General features: G+C 37.6%; 1 pseudogene; it reads left to right on the top strand.

Moving 5' to 3' along the window:
- Positions 1–17,109: 17,109 nt before the first annotated feature.
- On the top strand, positions 17,110–22,029 carry LOC149846787 (UDP-glucuronate:xylan alpha-glucuronosyltransferase 2 pseudogene; annotated as a pseudogene).

The following is a 22,029-nucleotide window of genomic DNA, read 5'->3' as shown; positions in this document are numbered from 1 at the left end:
AAGAAGACAATTTTTAACGTGGTTCGGTGTATCTCACACCTACGTCCACAGAGCCAGCAAAAACATCTCACCTCACTAAAGGAGGTGTTTCATTATATCCAGTATATATATCACATCTAAGAGGAAAACCCCTTTCAGCATTTTTCTTGGGATAATTTTCTTGTTCAGTCACTTTGTTTACAAGATTCAGATGTGTAGATAAGGTAACATTAATTTCTTGGATGTTTAGGCCTTCTTTCTTCTTTCCTTCTGTGAGAGAAGGATCATGATTTCCTTCTTCATGGTCCTTCTTGCTTTCTGTGTGAGCATCACCACCTATGGATAAGGTAACATTATTTTCTTGGTTGTTCCCTTCTCTCTTCTTTCCTTATGCGAGAGAAAGGATCCTGCTTTCCTCTTTCATGATCCTTCTTGCCTTCTGTGTGAGCATCACCACCTGCATGGAAGTTTCCTAAATGAAATTTTGTCTGAGCACTTTTATAGAACTCATGCCTATCATGCCCAGCATGAGTATCCTGACTTCTATGGAAATCGTGCCCATTACACCTTTCATGAATATTCTTATCAGCCTCCCTCAAACTTGAGGTGGGTAGGTCCCATAAGCCAAGTTTGTGTCTCATGTGAACAAGATCCTGCCTAGGAAGGGCTTTGGTAAAGATATCAGCCACCTGATCTTGGGGAACATACTTAGTTTCTAAGTTTCTGCGAGCAACCTTCTCTCGATCACAACATGCTTCATTTGAGAATAAAAAACTGGTTTTATAGACATGTGATGAGCTAACATATTATCACAAAATAAAATGGGTGATTTTGATAAATACAACCTAAAGTCACATAGAATAAAGGTTAACCACGTCAATTCTGCAGTAGCAAACACTACAAGAAAAACTCTAATTAGCGACAGAAATTTAGTATGGATTTTTTTTGTCGCAAATTTGCGACAGATTAGCTAGAGAAAACTATCTGTCACTAACATTTGAATTATTTACGGAATTAGCGACGGATCAAATTCCGTCTCACATCTGTCGCGCATTCGTCCATCGCGACTTAGCGACGAATTCACGATGAAAATATTTTGTCTCAAACTTCGTCGCAACTTTGCGACGGATCATCAGCATAAATTTTCTGTCGCTACTCCATCATAAATTTGCGACGGATGCACGACAGAATTTTGCCATCACTAAATTTCCTGTAAATCCCTACTGCGAATCCCTTTTCCCTTTCTGTTTCATTTGTCGCCCGCCTGCCTCCCGTCGACTTCCTGTTGCCCGCCCGCCTGCCCGTCGTCCATCAACCTCCCGTCGCCAGCCCGACCGCCGCCCGTCGACCTCCCGTCGCCCGTCGACCGTCAACCTCCCGTTGCCCGCCTGCTGCCTGTCTACCTCCCGTCACCCGCCTGCCACCCGTCGCCCGTCGACCTCCCATTGCCCGCCTGACCGTCGCTCGTCGACCTCCCGTCGCCTGCCTACCGACCGGTGACCTCCTCTATTGATGACCTCTCGATCCCTCTTCCGTTGTCGGAGGGCCGACGACCCCAGCCCACCGGCAGGTAACCCTCTCCCTTTCCCCTATGCTGGACCCCCCCCCTTCCCCCTATGGTTGTCGGAGGGCCAATAGAGGTTCGACAGCCTCTGTCGGGCCCTCCCCACCCGTCTGTGGTCGGTGGGGGCTGACAGAGGCCCCGACCACCTTTGCCAGACCCTCCCCTTGCCCCGATCTCCGGCAGGACAGAGGTCTTCGCTCCTGTCCTTTCGAATGTCGACAACCCCCCCTGTCCTCTTAACTTCTTCAGCAGTGGGGCTCCACCCCGTTGTGAAAGAATGATCGACAGGGGGAGAAGCCTCTTGCCCTTTTGTTTTCCCTGGCAGGGGGTGGCTTCGCCCTCTGTCCTCAATAATTTTGAGAAGGGGCGAAGCACCAAAGCCCCTTGTCTGTTTTCCCGACAGGGGGCGGATCCTGCCGAAAATTTTTGCCTCGGCAGGGGGGCAACGCCCCTGCCTGTCTCGCTTTTAACAGAGAGTTGTGTCTCCCTGTCCGGGCTCATTTTCGACAGAGGGCATCACTCTCCTTGTCATCCGGTAACCAACAATCATTTTAACACAGTGTCTTTTATAGATTCCACAATGAATCCCGCTTGTGCCCCGCGACTCGTGGTAAGTAAGTGACAAAAGCAATACAAATTAGGTAAATACTTGTGGTGAGTAAGTGATGCATGTGCATCACAAGTTATTTAATTTCTTGTATGCAACACTTTTTTGTTCACACACTCACTTAGTTGTGAATATCTATAACTGCTTTGATGGAGTTCGAAGATCATGCTGAGCATGATTTTAATGTATAAAAATAGAAATGTTCTTATTTTTGGAGTTCAGATTCCATGCTAGTCGTGGTATTAGTTAGCGGGATATTAGAGTGTGTTTGCTGTAGGTACATGTTTGCCACTGTTTTGATATGAATGATTTGAATGTATTGCAATGTTTGATGTGATTGTATCCATGCTTACATGAAGTTACTTTCAATTTGATTATGACTTCCATGTGAAATTGTATCATGAAAACAAGCTTCAAATGAATGTATCGTGTTATGAATAATTTTGCACATGAAAATGAATGATAAGTTATCAATGATTCAAACATGCTTCAAATGAATAGTTTTGCACATGAAAATATTACATTATCAATGCATGCATCATTGTTCTTGTGATTGAATGACATAATATATATATATGTGTGTCTGTATGTGTGATATATATATATATATATCAAATCATTACATCTACCATGAATGCATGATAAATTTGATATTTTCTTCATCATAGCATTCTGATGATTCTCTTTTAACTGGTTAGGATAATATCTGTAACATCATACAATAAAATGACTGCAAAGCATGAATGAATGTACCGTAGGATAGTTGACACTGAGGTATCACTTAAATATATGGATGATGTTAACAGTTTTATTGAATTTGCAACGACAAGTGTCAGTACAGTGGATCTCACAGGTCTGATTAGGTGCTTCTGCATGATGTGTAAGAACAATCGATTTGTAGAACCTTATGGCGTTAGACATCACCTATACAAGAAGGTTTTTGTGAGTGATTATCAGAATTGGACATTTCATGGTGAAAAATTTAGGAACAATTTTGATGCACGGGTGGATATGGTGCACAATAATCCATATGTGAATTTGATATTTGATGTCGTAGGACCAAAACTGGGTTCTGCTATGGGTCCTAGTGATGTACCAACTGGGTAGAGGAAGAAGCACCAAACGATGCAGCTAGTAGATTTTATGATTTACTTAGAGATGCTGATTAGCCACTTTGGAATGGTTGTGAGAGTCACACTATCTTGCCTGCAGTTCTCCAACTACTGGATTTAAAGTCCGAGTATAATTTGAGTCAATCATGTTTTAACCGTTTGTGCTTTATTGTGAAGAGTATGTTACCCACAGATGAAAAATTGCCACAAAATTTCTATTGTGCGAAGGTAATGGTCAACACTCTAGATATGGGGGTATCAAAAGATAGATGCTTATCCAAATCACTACATGTTGTTTTTCAAAGATAAAAAAAATAGCAGATCATGTCTGTCATGTGGGCATCCTCGGTTCAAGCCTAAGACAAGAGGCAATGGTAGCACGAGGTCAAAAGAAGTGTCATACAAGTCGCTCCGCTACTTTTGTCTTACCCCTAGATTGCAACGATTGTATATATCTTCAAGGACAACTAAACATATGAGATGACATGTAAATAAAGTTCGACATGATGAAGATAAGATCACACATTCTGTTGACGCAGAAGCTTGAAAGCACTTTGATCATACTCATCAGACCTTTGCAATGGAAGTGAGAAATATTAGGCTCGATTTATGTACAGATGGATTTAATCCATTTGGGGGTAGATCAACTCCACACTCATGTTGGCCAGTATTTGTCACCCCATACAACCTTTCTCCAAGCTTGTGTATGAAGCATCAAAATCTTTTCTTGTCTCTATTAATCCTTGGTCTGACCTTTCCTAGCTAAAATCTTGATGTATATTTAAGGTCATTGATTGATGAACTGAAAATACTGTGGGATGATGGTGTTCTCATGTACGATGCCCACCAAAAACAAAACTTCAATATGAAGGTTGTTATTCTATAAACAATTAGTGACTTCTTTGCATATGGTATGTTATCTGGTTGGAGCACACATGAGAGGTTGGCATGTTCGTACTGCATGGAGGATACAAAATCATTTAAATTAAAGCATAGAAGAAAGTCGTGATGGTTTGATTGTCATCGTCGATTTCTACCCAGCGACCATCTGTTTCGATGACAAAGGAATGTGTTTCGAGCAGGTACAACTGAAATGGAAGGTCCACCTACAAGGTTGTCTGGCATAGAGATTTTAAGAAGATTGCGATACTTTTCATATGGACTGACAGATGCCCGTAGTCCGACACCCTTCCTTAGATTTGAAAAGGATCACAATTGGATAAAGAAGTCTATATTTTAGAAACTATCATATTGGCCAACCTTATTGATACGACATAATTTGGATGTAATGCATTTAGAGAAAAATGTGTTTGATATTGTGTTCAATACAGTAATGAATGTGAAAGAAAAAATGAAGGATAATTCGAAGGCTCGTATAGATTTAAAAGTAATATGTAAAAGACCAGAATTGAAACTCAAAGAGTACAATGACAAAATAATGAAACCAAAGGCAAGGTACGTTCTTGGACCAGATCAAATAAAGCAGGTATGTCAATGGTTGAGACAGTTGAAATTTTCAGATGAATACGTCTCTAACATTGCTCAGGCCGTGAAGATAGATGAGGGACAATTATATGGGTTGAAGAGCCATAATTGTCATGTCATTATTCAACGGTTGATACCTCTAACATTCCATGATATGTTAGACAAACCTATATGGAGGGTATTATCTGAGTTGAGTAGATTTTTTAAAACATTGTGCACATCGGAAGTCATAGTATCTGATGTAAAGAATCTCAAGGAATCTGTCGTCACTACTATTTGTCAGCTAGAGAAGATATTTCTGCCATCATTTTTCGATGTTATGAAACATTTGATCATACATTTGCCATATGAACTAAGGGTTGGTGGTCATGTGCAATATCAGTGGATGTACTCATTTGAAAGATATATATTTTTTTATATTTTACTCTTCAATGTTATTGAGAAATTTATTGCAATCTGAGATGTATATTGTTGACATATGCTTGTTTGACCTAAAAAAAGGTTCGATATAAAGCAAGAATAAAGAGCTCTATTTGTGAGGCGTACACTTTAGAAGAAATTTCAAATTTCTTATCTATGTACTTTGTACCTCACATTTTAACATATTACACATTTCCACCTCGTAATGATGATGGAGACAAACTGTCAATATTTCAATCACTTGGGCATGCCTTTGGCAGTTGCCGATCAAGACTCTTGGAAGATCAAGAGCAAGACGTAACACAAATCTATATCATTTTTAATTGCTCAGCGATCGACTCATACATCGAGTAAGTATACTTAATTTGTAACACTAAGTTCTATACGTGCATACATGGTTCAGTAATATAAGTATTTGTTAAGTACAGACGATTTGATCTGGAGTTGCGAAAAGAACTTCCATATCTCACTAATGCAGAAATACAAAAAGAACGTGAAAATAAGTTTATAGCATGGTTGAAAGAGTTGGTAAGGATGATGACATACATTCTTTTCGTGTCAACAATAGTAAGTTACTTAATTGGTTGTGATCACAGTCATTGTTTATGCTTGTAGGTCCGCCATGGTGATGTTAAAGATAAAGAAATATGTGATTTACAAAATGGTTCGACCAAAGTTGTGTAATGTTACAATGGGTACATCGTAAATGGTTATCGATTCTATACAAAAAACTACGGTATAAACAAGTCAACAATGAATAGTGGCGTGTGTGTCAAGGGTAACAACTACGGTGAAAATGAACATGACTACTACAGTGTTATAGAATAAATAATGGAGTTGACTTACTTAGGCATAAATAATAGGGTAACTTTATTCAAGTGTCATTGGTTTGATCCCACAGCAACAAGAGTCGACAAAGCCTCAGGCATTGTGAAGGTAAATCATAAATCAATGTTTGAAACATATGAACCATTCATATTAGCCTCGCAAGCTCAACAAGTTTACTATACTTCATATCCGAGTACAAGGAAGTCAGATAGAAATGAATGGTGGGCAATTTGTAAGGTAAAGTCTAAACTATACCTCGAGTATGATCAGTTATAGGAAGACAAGTTAACCGAAGAGAGTGATTACTATCAATCAGATGATATGTATGACTTCTCTTATGGTCATGATGTCGCGCATGGTATGCATGTCATATCTCCATTGGTCGATGGCACATGCATGTAAGAATGTGATCCAAATGATATACCAAGTGGATGGGCACCCAATGAAGAAGAAGAAAAAGATGACAAAGAGGAGGAAGAAGAATATGAAAGTCAAACAAGTGATGAGGAAGAATTCTTAAGCTAGTGAAATACATCTTGTAATACATACCTCTATTTGATGTGAATGCTTTGAATATTTTGAAATATATTGCAATGACTTGAATGATTTGAATGTATTGCAATGTTTGAATGTACTGCATGAAGTTATTTTTTATTTAATTATGTATCTTTGATAGGTATGGAGTTATGATTTGAATGTATTGAAATGTATTACAATGACTTGAATGATTTGAACATATTGCAATATTTGAATGTATTGCATGAAGTTATTTTCGATTTCATTATGTATCTTCGATAGGTATAGAGTTATGATTTGAATGTATTGAAATGTATTGCAATGACTTGAATGTATTGCAATGTTTGAATGTATTGCATGAAGTTATTTTTTATTTGATTATGTATCTTTGATAGATATAGAGTTATGATTTGAATGTATTGCAATGATTTGAATGTATTGTAATATTTGAATGTTTTGCATGAAGTTATTTTTCGAATTGATTATGTATGCATGAAGATATAGAGTTGTGTAACTGATCCAATTGTATTGTAAGTTAAGGATAAGTTATCCATGATTATCAAGTGATGTCATATCTTATGTTTTAATGTATTGCAATATATGATATGAATGATTTGAATGTATTGAAATGTATTACAATGATTTGAAGGTATTGCAATGTTTGAATGTATTACATGATGTTTTTTATTTGTTAGAATATGGTTCATGGAGGTTACAGTGGTCGAGCACCCAGTGGTAGCCAGTCTCAGCCTCCATCTTCACGGGCTGCTTCGATAGGTATATCATTTAACTAATTATATACTTGATTAGTTTAAATGTGCATTGTGTGAATTTCTAACTCATTTTTCTATAAATGATGTTTCGCCTGCACATGACCCACCTACAATAGTTGTTCATACAAGTCACGATACAACGCTGGATGCAGGGTCTTATCAGTCTGACATGCGACAACTCATTCAGATAGTGTATATCGATAATCGACCGTAAGTATTTCATTTTCAATTATCCTATACTTATCTTATAAATATTATATATTGATAGTTAATGTATACTAATTCATGTGCAGTATGAGGTTTGAGCCACAAGAAGTAATACGAGAGATTAGGCATTCACTAGTTTAACATCTACCATGATCAGTTGCTCAATGAAAAGAGTATCCGAAGGAGGTGTTGGATAGATTGTAGTCCTCATTTATGGTATACAATCATTTCTCATAGTTAATGTGTTTCATATTTAATTTTTTGTTATAGTCATGTCTACTAACTTTCTGAAATTTTTTATAGGCTTCAAATCACTTCGTGACTACGATGGAGGAGCAGGACGCGAGGAAGGTGTGGCAGAAAGTGATTGCCAATCGATTTGCAGACATGTTGCACAATATGAAGACTACAACAAGAAAAGCATCTGACGGGATAGATAATCCACTGCAGTGGAAGGGCCATGACTCTCCTACTATGAGGTCAGATGTTTGGGATGCAATGTGTGACAAGTGGGTGGGCATGAATTTTGAAACCGCTCAATGAAGGCTGCACAGAACTGAGCAAAGATGCCCGATGCCCATCTACATACAGGTGGATCTAGGACTTTTGAGATTCATTTGAAGAAAATGGTAACTCATTAATATATATTGTCAATTTTATAAGTATTGTTGCATAACTGTTAAATAATTTTTTTATCATTTAACTTCGCATGAAGCAGAAAAATGAGGTATTGTACCATACAAGGATGTGTTTGCTGAAACACATAAACATAAGACCACGGGAGAGTTCGTATCAGAGAAGGCGAGAACGACAATGATATATATTTATTGTATTAATAAATATTGTAATATACAAGTTATCATAAATATTATAATTCTTAATTATTAATCCACATTGTAATTATTACTTTATAGGAGTCATACAAGCAACAGATGGTAGAACAATATGACGATAACTCCACTCAGCATCTGCCTTTTGATCCTGCAGCATGGGTGACTATAACAGGTGAACCCAAAAAGGGTCGTGTGTTCGGATTTGAGAGTAATATGAACACCTCACAAGTCATTGCCTCCTCTAGTCACGACTCACAGAGTTCTCCCGTCAACATCAACTCCAACCATCCGACTGACCTGCCTAATTCTTGGGATGGTGTCTGCCAGCTTGTTAAGGACACAATGCGTGACTATTTATATGAAACAATTTTCGACGTTGTCCGTAATGAGTTTTGCAGCTTTTTTCGGGACAAGGGAACTTCGTCTGCAGGTGCCTGTTAGGTATGAAAGTTTTATGTGATTTGTTTCATGTCGTTAGATTTCAAGCTAGTATATGCATGATTAGAACACATATTTCATGATGGAATCATTATGAATTTTTTATGTCAGCCTTATAACACATCTGAATTTTGTTAATATCCTTCACTTTATTGCTAGCTAGATTATATGTAATTCACTTATGTTATTTTGATTGCCTTAACTTAGGTGCATTGCATATAATTTATTTCATTATATTTTGTTTATCGATACTAACCTTTCTTTTCTCTTATAGGATGCTGGAGATAATCACCGTAGAGAAGCTGAAGGGGCATATCGAGACAATGAAGAAGATGATGCACAAAATCTTGGCGATGATTAGATTCATGTGTTGAATTTGTTGTACCTTCTTGTTGTTTCAAAAGGAAATCTTTGTAAATGTTCACTTGTAAATAATTAGAACTTGGCAAGGATTATAGTGGATCGATAAATTATTTTAGTTGCTTTTTATATGTATTTTTTATGTGTACTTTGTTTTTTATACACAGGAAATATAAATTGTATCACGAGAATTTTTTCTTGATATTTATATTTTAAACAAATTTTTAAATTTTTTTTTTATTGTTTGCAATGGATTAGCGACAAATATTATTTGTCGCTATTTAGTATCGGCGTCTAATTTCATGACGGATTAGGGATGAATATTTATCCGTCGCAAAAGTGAATCGGCCAATGATTTGCGATGAATTTTAATCTATCGCTATTGTAGCGATGGATTTTGATCCGTCGCCAAACCAAATCGCCGCAGATTAACGACGACCTTGCGACAAATCATGTCATTTGCTAATTCATCACAAATTAGCGACGGAACTAGCGGCAGATAGTTTCTGTCGCTAATTAGCGACTAGAATTTTGTGATAAAAGTTAGCCATCACTAATATGTCGCTAATCTGTTGCTAAACCGTCGCTAAACTCTACATCAATGGATTGACGATGGATTAGCGACGGATTGAGTCTGTCGCTAATCCACAAATTTCTTGTAGTGAAATGCCATAGCTTTGTATTTCGCCTCAGAACTAGAACGAGCAATCGTGGCTTGCTTCTTGGCACTTCAAGAGATGTAGTTAGTACTCAGAAAGATACAATATCCAATAGTAGATCTTCTAGTGAGGTGGAATCCAACCCAATCAGCATCGATAAAAGCATACAACTCAAGTGAAGATTAGGCCAAAAGCCAAATTCCTAAATCAATCGTGCTATGAACATAACAAAGAATCCTCTTGACCATTTCAAAGTGAAAAACAGTAGGGTTTTGCATAAATTGGCTCACATAATTGACAAAAAAAGAAATGTCAATTATTGCAAACCCCCAACCAAACTCCAATATAGAGTTGGATCAGAAAAATATATGTCTGCATCCTTAGTGGGTCGCTAATTTGAAACTATAGGTGTGGAGACAGGCTTGGATCCAATCATTTGAGCTATTCCCAAAAGCATGTAAGTATAATGCCTTTTATTAAAAAACAATTCTTTTAAAAAATTATGAACTTCTATGCCAAGAAAAAAATATAGCAGCCCAAGATCTTTCATGCAAAATTCTTTACTCACAAGATAAATAAATTCTTAAAGAAAGAGCTAACTACTTCCAGTCAAAATAATATCAATGTAAAGCAGAAGAACAATAATACCTTTATTATTTTGATATATAAAAAGAGAGGAATCAACCATACTGGAAAAGAAACCCATTGATAATAAAAAAAATTCTGAATCGATCATACCATGTCTGAGGTGCTTGCTTCAGGACATAGAGATCTCTTTTGAGTTTACACACCCAAGTCAATTTATTTGAATCAACAAATCCTGGAGGTTGTTCAATATAAACAATTTGGTTTAAATGCCCATGTAGAAAGGCATTTTTTATATCTAGTTAACACATCTCCCACTTGTAAACCAAGGCTATAGTAAGCACAAATCTTATAGTAGTGAGTTTAATGATTGAAAAGAATGTTTCTAAAAAATCAATGCCAAGAATTTGATTAAAGCCTCTAGCAACAAGCCGAGCTTTCAACCGTTCTAAGCTACCATCACTTTTCAATTTGGTTTTATAGACCCATTTGGTGCCAATTCATATCTTTAGACCGAGGAACGAGACCCCAAGTATCATTTTTAGCAAGAGCCTCCAACTCTTTTTTCATGGCCTGAACCCAACCAGAGTCTCGCAACTTTTATATTCCTAGGTTCAAGAGGAATGGTAAAGGCCAAAAAATACTTGGGATTTGGCTTAACAATTCCAACCCTTGGATAGAGTTATCATCAAATGTGAATTTCCAACGTGATTACCTTGTTCACAATTTTCAGTTTGAGCAGTTTCACCATGGGCCAAAAATTTTGACTCAACACTCAACTATACTTCTTGTGCAGTAGGATTTGATTGAACATCACCATGAGGCTGCATAGAAACATCTATATGCTAATCAGCAGTCATAGACTAATCGGGTTGATCAGTTGATGCCATCCCACTAGACGTGTTTTGACATGCACTATAATGCAGTCTAACATCTTGATTGAGCTGAATAGAATTTCCCCTGATCTCACCATCATGGTTGTCAAGTTGATCAGAAATGTTTTCTGACTCCCATTCTTTGAAACTCACAACCTCGCTATTATTTTGGACAACAGAAAAGAATCGTCCGGGATCTTTGTAAGGATACATGTTTTCATCAAAAGAAAAAATAAAAACACGCCCAACAGGAGGATAGAGACATCAATATCCTTTATGAATGTCATCATATCCTACAAAAACACATGAAATCAATGTTGGTTCAAACTTATTTTTGGTATAATCGTTTAGAAATAGAAAACATCTACACCCAAATTGTTCAAAGGTTGTTGTAATTAAGTTTCTTTTGAAACAAATTTTCAAAAGGTGTTTTCATGTAGAGATAATTAGGGGAAGGTTAGACGATTAATTAACCAACAAGCAATCATAAAGGCTTCTATCCAAAATCGAGTAGGAATCCCACTATGAAATATCATAGTTAAACCCAGTTTGGTAATGGTACGGTGCTTCCTTTTGACCATTCTATTTTGCTCGGGAGCTTTTGGACAAGCTTTTTGATGCCGAATACCATTTTCTTTGACATAAGTAGCAAGTTTCTTATTGTTAAATTCACCTCTTTCATTTTGATATTTTTATTAAACTAATTTTTTATCAACTTACCCCACACATTTCAAGAAAAGCTCAGTTTTATGTCTTGAAGGATAGACCCCAAGTATATCGCGAACATTCATCAACAAAAACAGCATAGAATCAATTTTTTTGAACAAATGTGACTTAGGCAAGTCTCCACAAATTACAATGCATTTTTCTCAAACAACTCACAACAATGGTCATCAACAAGATTGAAAGGAAGCTTGCACATCTTTTCCATTTGACAACTACCACACATTCATTTTGTTGTTCATAGGACTTATTGAAATAAAATTGTTCTTGTGCAAGAAATCAACTACCTTCACATGAGGATGTCCCAAGCATTGGTGTCATATATACCTTTTCATTTGCTGAACAAAATCTAGAAGAAAAGAACACTTCCTTGACTGTAGGGTAGAGCTCGGAGAGATCTCCAAATCTATTGCCCGTCATTATCACCTTCTTGTTGTTTTTGTCCTTAATCATAAAGCCATTACATGAAAACTCAACAATATATGGCATGTCAGTAGTTAACTGGCTAATGGAAATGCAAATTTTTTTTATTTATTTCGGGCACAACAAGAACATTTTTTAATTTCAATCACTTATCACCATGCACATTTTAGGTTTAATTACAAACCAAACATGTATGATGTCTAACTTAGTTCCATCACCAATCATAATTTTTTCCAGTTCGAATATGAGTTTAGTATAGAAACTTTACCTATATCTGAGTGGAAGCCCCTGAATTCAGGAACCAAGTATGATTTTGACTTGTCTGTTCATGGCAGCTTGAGGGATATCATCATACTGAAAAGTCTGATTAAATCTATGCCAACAGTTTATAGCATGATGATTAGTTTGTTACAGATTTGGCAAATCGATCACTCCCTTATCACCATTAGGCCTTGGTTTGATTTGATTTGAGATCAAATTTGAAACCAAAATTATTTTGGTTCTTGCTCATTGATTGGCCAGCTTGCACAAACTCATGACCTTTTGAACTAAATTGTCGATTTTTGTTGTTGTTAGAGAATCAATTTCTTTGATTCCAACACGTTGTCCAACAAATGCAGCATGGTGGTTGACACCCGGACGATTCTTCAGCGTAGGTATTACGCCTAGCTAGCATCATGGTTATACAGAAGAGCAACCACATCAGGATAGGGTTGCCTTGGCAGTTTTATCATAGATTCCACAAACGACTCATAACTTGATCCGAGCCCATTTAGCAACCAAAAAACTTTGCAGTTGTCCTCAACCAATCACAAATAATTTTAAAATTCCTTACATAGCCATTTAAGGTGCAATTTTTTTTTAATATATTGCATCTTTGGTACAAGAAAAGACTCTTTCTTCATATTTACGGGCAAAAGCAGTATAACTAAAGCATTCCATACCTCTTTTGAGGTCTGGATCTCGACCACGAGAGAGAATAGAGAGGATTCCGGTTATCCACCCATGGAGAAGACTGTTAGATTTCCTCCAAGCGATAAATTCAGGATTGGATTGAGCAACACCTTGCTCGTCGTCGTCCTGCGTGCCTGAATGGTCTGACTTGGCATAAGGAACTCTCCATTGATGAATCCACTCATATCTTGGCTTTCAATAAAGCCAAGCATCTGCATCTATCACAGTAAAAAAATTGTATGATTGAGTTTCATGACACGAAGTTGGTGACACATAACTTAAACAGATATGAAAACTTGGCAGCCACAGCGACCTTGAAACATGATCACCACCAGGAGCTCAGCTCTGATACCATGAAAACACCCAAAACACAAAGAAGAAGACAATTTTTTTAACATGGTTGAGGAAAAACGTCTCACCTCACTAAAGGAGGTGTTCCATTGATATCCAGTATATATCACATCTAATCTAAGAGAAAATCCCCTTTCAACATTTTTCCTGGGATAATTTCCTTATTGCAGTCACTTTGTTTACAAGATTCAGATGTGTAGATAAGGTAACATTATTTTATTGGCTGTTTTTGAAGGATCTTGCTTTCCTCCTTCATGATCCTTCTTGCCTTCCTATATTAAAGTTTCCTAAATGAAATTCAGTCTGAGCACTTTTATGGAAGTCATGCCTAGCATGAGTATCCTGACTTCTATGGAAATCACGCCCATTGCACCTTGCATGAATATTCTTATCAAAGCATTAGATTAGGTTTTATTATGTTTAGATGTGTACTTAGAGAGAGGCCGCTCAAAATGAACAGTACACCCACAACAACAACTACGCCTTCATATGAACCAAAAAAGAAAATCATTTCGGGTCTTCCACACTAGGTTAAATAAAAATTTAGGTTTCCAAATGATTGACTTGATCCAAAGCACGGTGTTAGTTTTAAAAATCAATGGCTCACAATGCACTAAAATTTTACAGCTCAAAAAAACATATTTTTAGATTGAAATAACACGATCCAAGGTTTGATCCATAGCAAACACACCTTGCTGAACACATCTATATGTAGTCAAATTTGAGTCGAAAAAGCTTGAACCTATAATTTTCAGCTCAATAGTTTTGCGCCTCCAACACCACCAAATATAATTTATGTATTTATTTTGCATAAAATTACAAAAACCATCTAACTTTTTAAGCAATGTCATCATCAACAAAAAATGCTTTCGTCACCATCTGCCTCTTCATAGCACGTTGTCACATGTGGAATGCACTTATCCGTTAGTCTTCTTTTTTATTCTTCTGTTGGAAGAAGCACATCTCTGCTAGTTGTTCTTTCGTTTTCTTCTTCATCATTCACCACTCAAACTAATTACAAAGCATTAAGTGAGAATTTATAGCATAGAAAAAGAAGTAGGAAGCAAACAGTGACGATCTGAAAACAAGGTCCTTCTCTTAGCTCAGCTTAAATATTAAGCTGTGAGTTGGACACAATCGTCAGCCGTTGGTTAACCTGCTTTCCTCTTAGAAAAAAAAATACTACCAAACTCAAAAAACATTATATATATAGGGTGCTCTGGGAGCACCTACTCCCACCTAATTTTTTTTTTTTTCAAAATTCTTGAGGCTTTTTGTTGATCGGACTGTATAGATATACATGCCTTTTTAGTAAAAAACAAGTTTTGAATCATGTGAACGTGACCTATATCTAGTTTTTTCAAGATCTTTAAAGATCGATGGCCCACAATGTACCAAAATTTCAAGACCTAAAAAACCTTATTTTTGTGTCCCAAAAACATGATACAAAGCAATTTTGTCAGTATAGGCATATCGGCAGAAAATGGATACGATACTAGCCAGAATCGGCTATTTTTTTATAAATGTAAAAAAACTTGAATTGTTTTTTTAATATTATATTAATAATTTTAACACGTGTCACACGTTTTGATTGACACAAAATATTTTTTAATTAATTTTTAGCCAATTCAGAATGATTCACTTGAGAATCGGTATCAGCTGATTCACCTGAATCGTAGGCCAAACGATTCAGGGCCGATACCCATACTGACAACATTGATCCAAAGCATGATTCCTATCAAATAAACTATGTTGAATGCATCTATGATGTCTGATTGAGAAGATATTTCTATTATGTGGAATCAGGTGCTCCCGGAGCACCATGTCCATGCCACTAGTAGTGACATGGATAAGAAATGCATTAAAGCCTCTGTCTTTGCAAGCAAATCTAAAACACTAGCATGCTAACACGGTTGTACACATCAATATATTTGGTGAGTACAATCACCAATCCCAAATTGCCCTCTTATTTTTCATCTCTTACTTTAATTTTACATGTTCCTCAATAAAATAATGATCTTCATTGTCATTAAGATGATGACAGTATACCAACCGAGTTGGTAAACCGAGTTGGTAAGGAGATCAATTCAATAGCCAATTGCATTAAATGAATAATTTTTTGGTTAAACCAAGAGAAATTATTGATGCTTGTTACTGTTAGAAATTCTTATAGGTGAAGCTAATCAAACCCATTTACATTTGCAAAATCATGGTGGTGGCCAAACTTTGACCTGAAGTCAATTTCATGGTTAAGGGTCATATAAGATATCATTTTTAACCTTTGGTTTGAAAAGGTTGTTTGCCCATTTTACTGTGCAATAGGGAAGTTAATGACTTTGCTGTACAAAACTTAAAGTTAACTTGGAGTTACTCCAACTTAGGTCTCTATTTGGAGAGCAGATCCGGTGCTCGAGGGCCAAGTACTTAACAAAGTATTCTGCCCCACTAGAACAGAGCCACATGTCCTGAGGCACAGGTCCAACCATTTTCAGCACAGTGGTCAACCGGTAGGAGACCCCCTTGGGTACCCCTCTAGCTGACCGGCCATGGGGTATGATAGGCCCCAAGATGCATAGCACCATCCAGTGGTTAAGTACTTTGCTAGGTACTCGGCTCAAGTCCTAGATCTGGCCGCCTCTATTTGATGTAGGGATGTGAACAGTTCGGATTCGGATGGGATGTGGTGATAGCAGATTGAGTTCAGATTCGGATGGTGACAAGCTTATACTGGATCTGCTTTTTTACATGTAAACAGGTTCGGATATCGGTTAAATTTGGATATTTCTCAGATTCAGTAGGAAAAAAAAAACATATCCTCATCCAATTATAATCAGATATTGTTTTGGCTTACCAAATGCATCTAAACTGAATTGAATTGGGTCGTATTCAGATAAAATCCGGTTCATTGACATTTCTAATTTGATGCTGTCAATTAAAATGTGGGTTTTGAAATGTTCTTTTCTAAAACAAGAGACTGTTTTTCAAATATCACGCAAAAGGTGAGTCTCTAAATGGATTTTTTTTCTAAATTGTAAGATGAGATGGTAATAGCAATTCTTCAACATAGCGACGCTGACTTCACATCAAAAGCGACAGGATGACAACCTATGGCCCTCTCTACCCACAACAGATGCCCCCAAGCAGACTGGATTTCATTATTTTACTTCACTATTGGCGTCAAATAAGGGGCGGGGAAACAGAATTCTCAAGGAAAGGAAGGGTACATGGAAGGGTATAAAGGAAGGCTCACAGATTGCTCCCCTACACTTACCAACCTACAGAAATAAGACCAATTTCAAGTTCCATATAAAACGAAAGAAGAGAAGAGAAGTGTGGGAGCTTGATGTACAAAGGTTTCTGCTTGAGGTGATTGCTTTCAATTCACACTGTTGTTGGTCATTGAAAGTGATGATGATAATGGCCTCCAAGGCAGTAGTTGTGAGGATCAATGTGGTTTTCATTACACTTTTTCTCATTGTCTATGCCGGGCTGCTGCTGCGACCGTCTTCTGTGTATCCCCAAACTCGGCAGATATTGATCAGATGTTCATCAGAATATTGTCAAAAGACCAAGGTAAGGTGAGTGCCATAGTTGTGCATTAATGAAAAGAAATTGGGTACAGTTTCCCTTCACAAAATCCTTGAATCATAAATTTTTTTTGGTTTTGAATTGAAAATTTAGAAACCATCCACTTTCTTGATTAGGATGGTAGTTTATATTTGCAATGTATCTCATATATCTCTCATTTGCAAAATCGCAAGTTTTTCAGTCTGATTTTTGCAAAACTTTGAGAATTCCTTCTCCATATTCTGTTTTATGTACAGATAAAACGTGATAGTGTTAACTAATGCAACATGGTGTCCTTCAAAGCACCACAAAATTGTTTTTGATCTCTTTTTCTCATTTTGACTTTCATAATGGTATACTAGTAACAAACTGGTCATGATGTTCTTCATATTATAATTCTTAAATGCATTGGCTTGGTTTCATTGAACAACATGATCCATTAGTTTGATTCATGTTTCGCAAGGGAAACTGCATACCTATTGAACTAACATATGATTTCTATTCACAAAAAGCCATAAAAATCCAGTGCTTCTACACCATTATCTAAGCTACTCATTTTGATATTCAGATGGAAAACAACACTGAGACAATGCAGCCCAAGTTTGAAGGCAACAGAAAGCTAGAAGCATACACCAAAGAGGACCAAGAAGGGGTGGTGGAGGTGAAGTCAGGCATGAAGATTGCACTAGTGAATTTGGAGGACTCTGAGATCAAAGAATGGGAAAGTGCAGGAGACACAAGCGTAATCCACTTTGAGAGAGTATCAGAGCAGTTCCAATGGAAACATATCTTCCCTGAATGGATCGACGAGGAGGAAGAAAACAGCGAGCCTTCTTGTCCCGAGATTCCAATGCCAGATTTTGAGAGCTACCACAGAGAGTTTGAGATGGTGGTAGCCAAATTGCCCTGTAAGTTCCCAGAAGAAGGGTGGAGGAGGGATGTGTTTAGGCTGCAGATTCATCTCATTGCTGCTAATTTGGGGGTCAGGAATGGGAGGGATGGCCTCTCAAGTATGAACTTCCTCTTCTTTAGTTCCTGCAGGCCAATGGTGGAGATGTTCAGGTGTGAGGAGTTGGTGAGGCATGAGGGAGATGCATGGCTGTATGAGTCAGATTTGGTGAGGCTAGAAGAGAAGGTGTCCCTGCCAATTGGGTCTTGCAAATTGGCACTGCCCCTCTGGAGAGAAGGTAAGGGTCCCAATTTTTTTAGGCACTTTATGCCCCCACCAGGTAAATGCCTTGTGTTCTATGTGGCCCCCTTCCAAGTGCACCTGCCTTTGTGGTGTGGCCCACATGGGACAGAGAGCGTTTATCTGATTTTGTTACACCTATATTCAATTTTGTGAGTCCAAACCAGAGTTACGGAAACTTTTTAAATAGATGGGAAGCTCACTTCTGAGGCGCGATATTTCTCGCTTCTGAAACTTGATGAGAATCTCGATTCTTCCACACTTTTCCTATGCTTTTCACATGTTTCACATATTCTTGTTATATGTTCTCTTACTTTATTTTTCATGTTTTTTATGTGTTTTTTCTCATGCTTCTCACTCATTTTCATGTGTTTTCTTTAAATTGACTGTCATCATTTTTTAGATTTTGTTAAAAATTTAATTCTTACACTTAAAAATAATGAAATTTAAGAATAGTCACTTTTATTTTAGTTTTTATTTGTGTTTCGGTTTTATTCTTATATTGTTTTTTTTTATTGATTCTTATTCAATTCTTATATATATATATATATATTTTTTATTTCTCGCTTTCCACTTCCCGTATCATTTTCCGTTTTCGCTTTTTAGTCGGTCTACCAACTCACTGCAAAGTTTTTTTTATGACAATTAGGTAGATGGCCCTTGCTTTTATTGAAAATATCATTACTAACAGCAAGCTAGAAAATAAGATCATGAGATGGAAACCCCACGATGGCGAGCCCTTAACAGCTGTGGCTATACTTAATTTCCTGTTTTTCTTTTCTTCCTCTCGGGGGATTTATGGGATTCTTTGACTTTAGGGTCAGGTGAGGTAAATGTGTTTATGGTCAATGAGTACTGTCAGCAAGACTTGATGTTATGGACGTAGATCACGTAGGATCCACTGAAACCATATGGCGATAAACACCAAACTCTTATCTATCTTCAATCCATATCACCAAAACATCACAAATCATTAATTCAACTCTTGTCCAATTCTCCACAAAAACCATAGCTAATGAAACACTCACAATTCTAATCTATGTTCAAGCCATATCCCCAAACGTCACAATGCTGTTCATCTTCAGCTGGGTTCCACTCATCCCCTATGTCATCCCTCACCCCTCAAAAACTTATGATTCAAGTTGTTTTGATCAAATCTGATCCTATGAATGAGTTCAGTACGATCAATTTAATAAGAATGGACCTTTGGATCTAATTTTTTCAATGGAAAAATATGATTTTTGAATCGCCAAAAAATTCTGCACACAAGTCAGATTTCCGTAATTTCAATGGCGATATTCACTAAATGAATGATATAGATCACATTTGTCGAGTTCCACTTGATCAAAACTACTTGTATCAACGAAATCCCAAGGCGGGTCATGAAGATAAGGATGACACGGGACGAGTGAAACCGATTTGGTCTCTTACCTAATGCCATTTGACATAAATAAAAAAGAAACTTTTCAATTGTCATAAATTATAAATTTATTTTCTTTATATTTTTGTGAAATGGGTGTTTACATAGATCCTTGACTGGAATACAAGCATATACATATGCACATGCACATGACACTCCTATGTCACAAGGATACTCCAATTTACTCTCGTGTCCTGTTCTCTTATATTCTACTCGTATGAAAAACTTTCAAAAAAATGCCGTGTCGTGTGTCCTTATTGTATCCTTGTATGCACACACATGTACACAAGCATTCAGCCTCCTACATAATACAATGATGCAACACATCCATAGAAGCTCATGACAGAGAAAGGGTGACCATGGTTTTGTTGTTTCAGTGCAGTTAGGTTTAGAAGCTATTAACTTAAAATTAAATGCCTTACATAAAGCTAAGACTTATGTGGCCCCCATCATCATACCCCATACATATTCTCATCTCATTGATGCAAGTCGTCCCATCATCATACCCCATACATAATCTCATCTCATTGATGCAAGTCGTTTTGATTGAAGCTGATGGTATATATGAAATAGACGTGGACAAATTGATAAGAATCAACCTTTGGATTTCATTTTTTTACCAAAAAAATATATAATTATTTAAAATCAACAAATTATGTCATGTCTATAGCCATTGATTTTTTAATTTACCATAAAATCCTATACAAATATCATATTTGAGATGTTCAAATGTTGATATTCACTAAATGAACCTTGTAGATCACATCTGTGAGGTAAGATTTGATCAAAACAACTTTCAACGGTGAGATCCCAAGCTGGTGGGGTATATGAAGATAGGAATGACATTGGGGATGAGTGGAATTGAATTGTGTTTTTGGTGGAGAAAATGACAAACATGGTGGTTTGTCTGATGAGGGCTTTTTCGTCATTCATATATGGTAATATTATTGTAATAATAAAAATTTAATGATACTAGTACTATTAATTGATTAATTAATCATTAGGTTACCAACTTACCACACATTTCAAGCATTGTCCTTGAGAAGCTTCTAATGATAATTTAAAGTAAAATTGAAGTCAATTCCACAGAATACCCCCCAAAACGACAAAATGCCATGGTTCCGAGTCAGACTGTGTAACGGCAGTTGAACCGAGTCTAACCAAAGTTGTCTACGATGCAGGAACCAACGAGATCTCGGATTTGTGGAGCAGCACCACCGGCCGGACCTACGTGGGCCTGACAGGATGGCGGCACCGACCGGAGCAGCCACATCAAAAGAGAAGGGAGGCGTATGCGACGGTCCTCCATTCATCGGAGCAATATGCATGTGGCGCGATCACCCTGGCCCAGACCCTTCTCGGGACCAACACAACCCGGGACCTGGTCATCCTCATCGACAAGTCCATCACCCTTCCGACCCGTCTCGCCCTCCAGTCTGCCGGGTGGAGGATCCGGGAGATCAAACGGATCCGGAACCCGAATGCAAAGAAGGACAGCTATAACGAGTACAACTACAGCAAGCTCAGGCTCTGGCAGCTAACAGACTACGACCGAGTCGTTTTCATCGACTCGGACATAATTGTCCTCAGGAACTTGGACATACTCTTTGGCTTCCCCCAACTGTCTGCAACGGGCAACGATGGTGTAATCTTCAACTCAGGTGTGATGGTCATCGAGCCATCCACGTGTACGTTCGATATCTTGATGAAGGAGAGGAAGAGGGTAGTGTCCTACAATGGAGGGGACCAAGGGTTCCTCAATGAAGTCTTTACATGGTGGCATAGGTTGCCTAGGAGAGTCAACTACTTGAAGAACAAATGGTCCAACAGTAAAATGGAAGCAAAGATCAAGAACCAACTATATGGGTCTGACCCACCTAAGCTCTATGGGGTGCACTACCTTGGGATCAAGCCATGGCTGTGTTACAGGGACTATGATTGCAACTGGATCATTCCTGACCAAACAATATTCGCGAGCGACGTGGCGCACCGGCGTTGGTGGAAGGTACATGATGAAATGGCCCATGACTTGCAGAAGGTGTGCCTTCTGAGACCAAGAAGGAAGTTTGAGTTGCAATCTGACAGGAAACATGCTAGGAAGGCTAGGTTAGCTAGTGGGCATTGGAGGATTAACATCACTGATCCTAGACAATCTTTGTGA

The sequence above is a fragment of the Nuphar pumila genome, chromosome 2 (assembly GCF_984573655.1).
Source record: "Nuphar pumila chromosome 2, dmNupPumi1.hap1.1, whole genome shotgun sequence".
Lineage (NCBI taxonomy): Eukaryota > Viridiplantae > Streptophyta > Magnoliopsida > Nymphaeales > Nymphaeaceae > Nuphar > Nuphar pumila.
The sequence above is the reverse complement of the archived record's forward strand: the minus strand, read 5'-3'. Positions and strand labels throughout refer to the sequence as shown.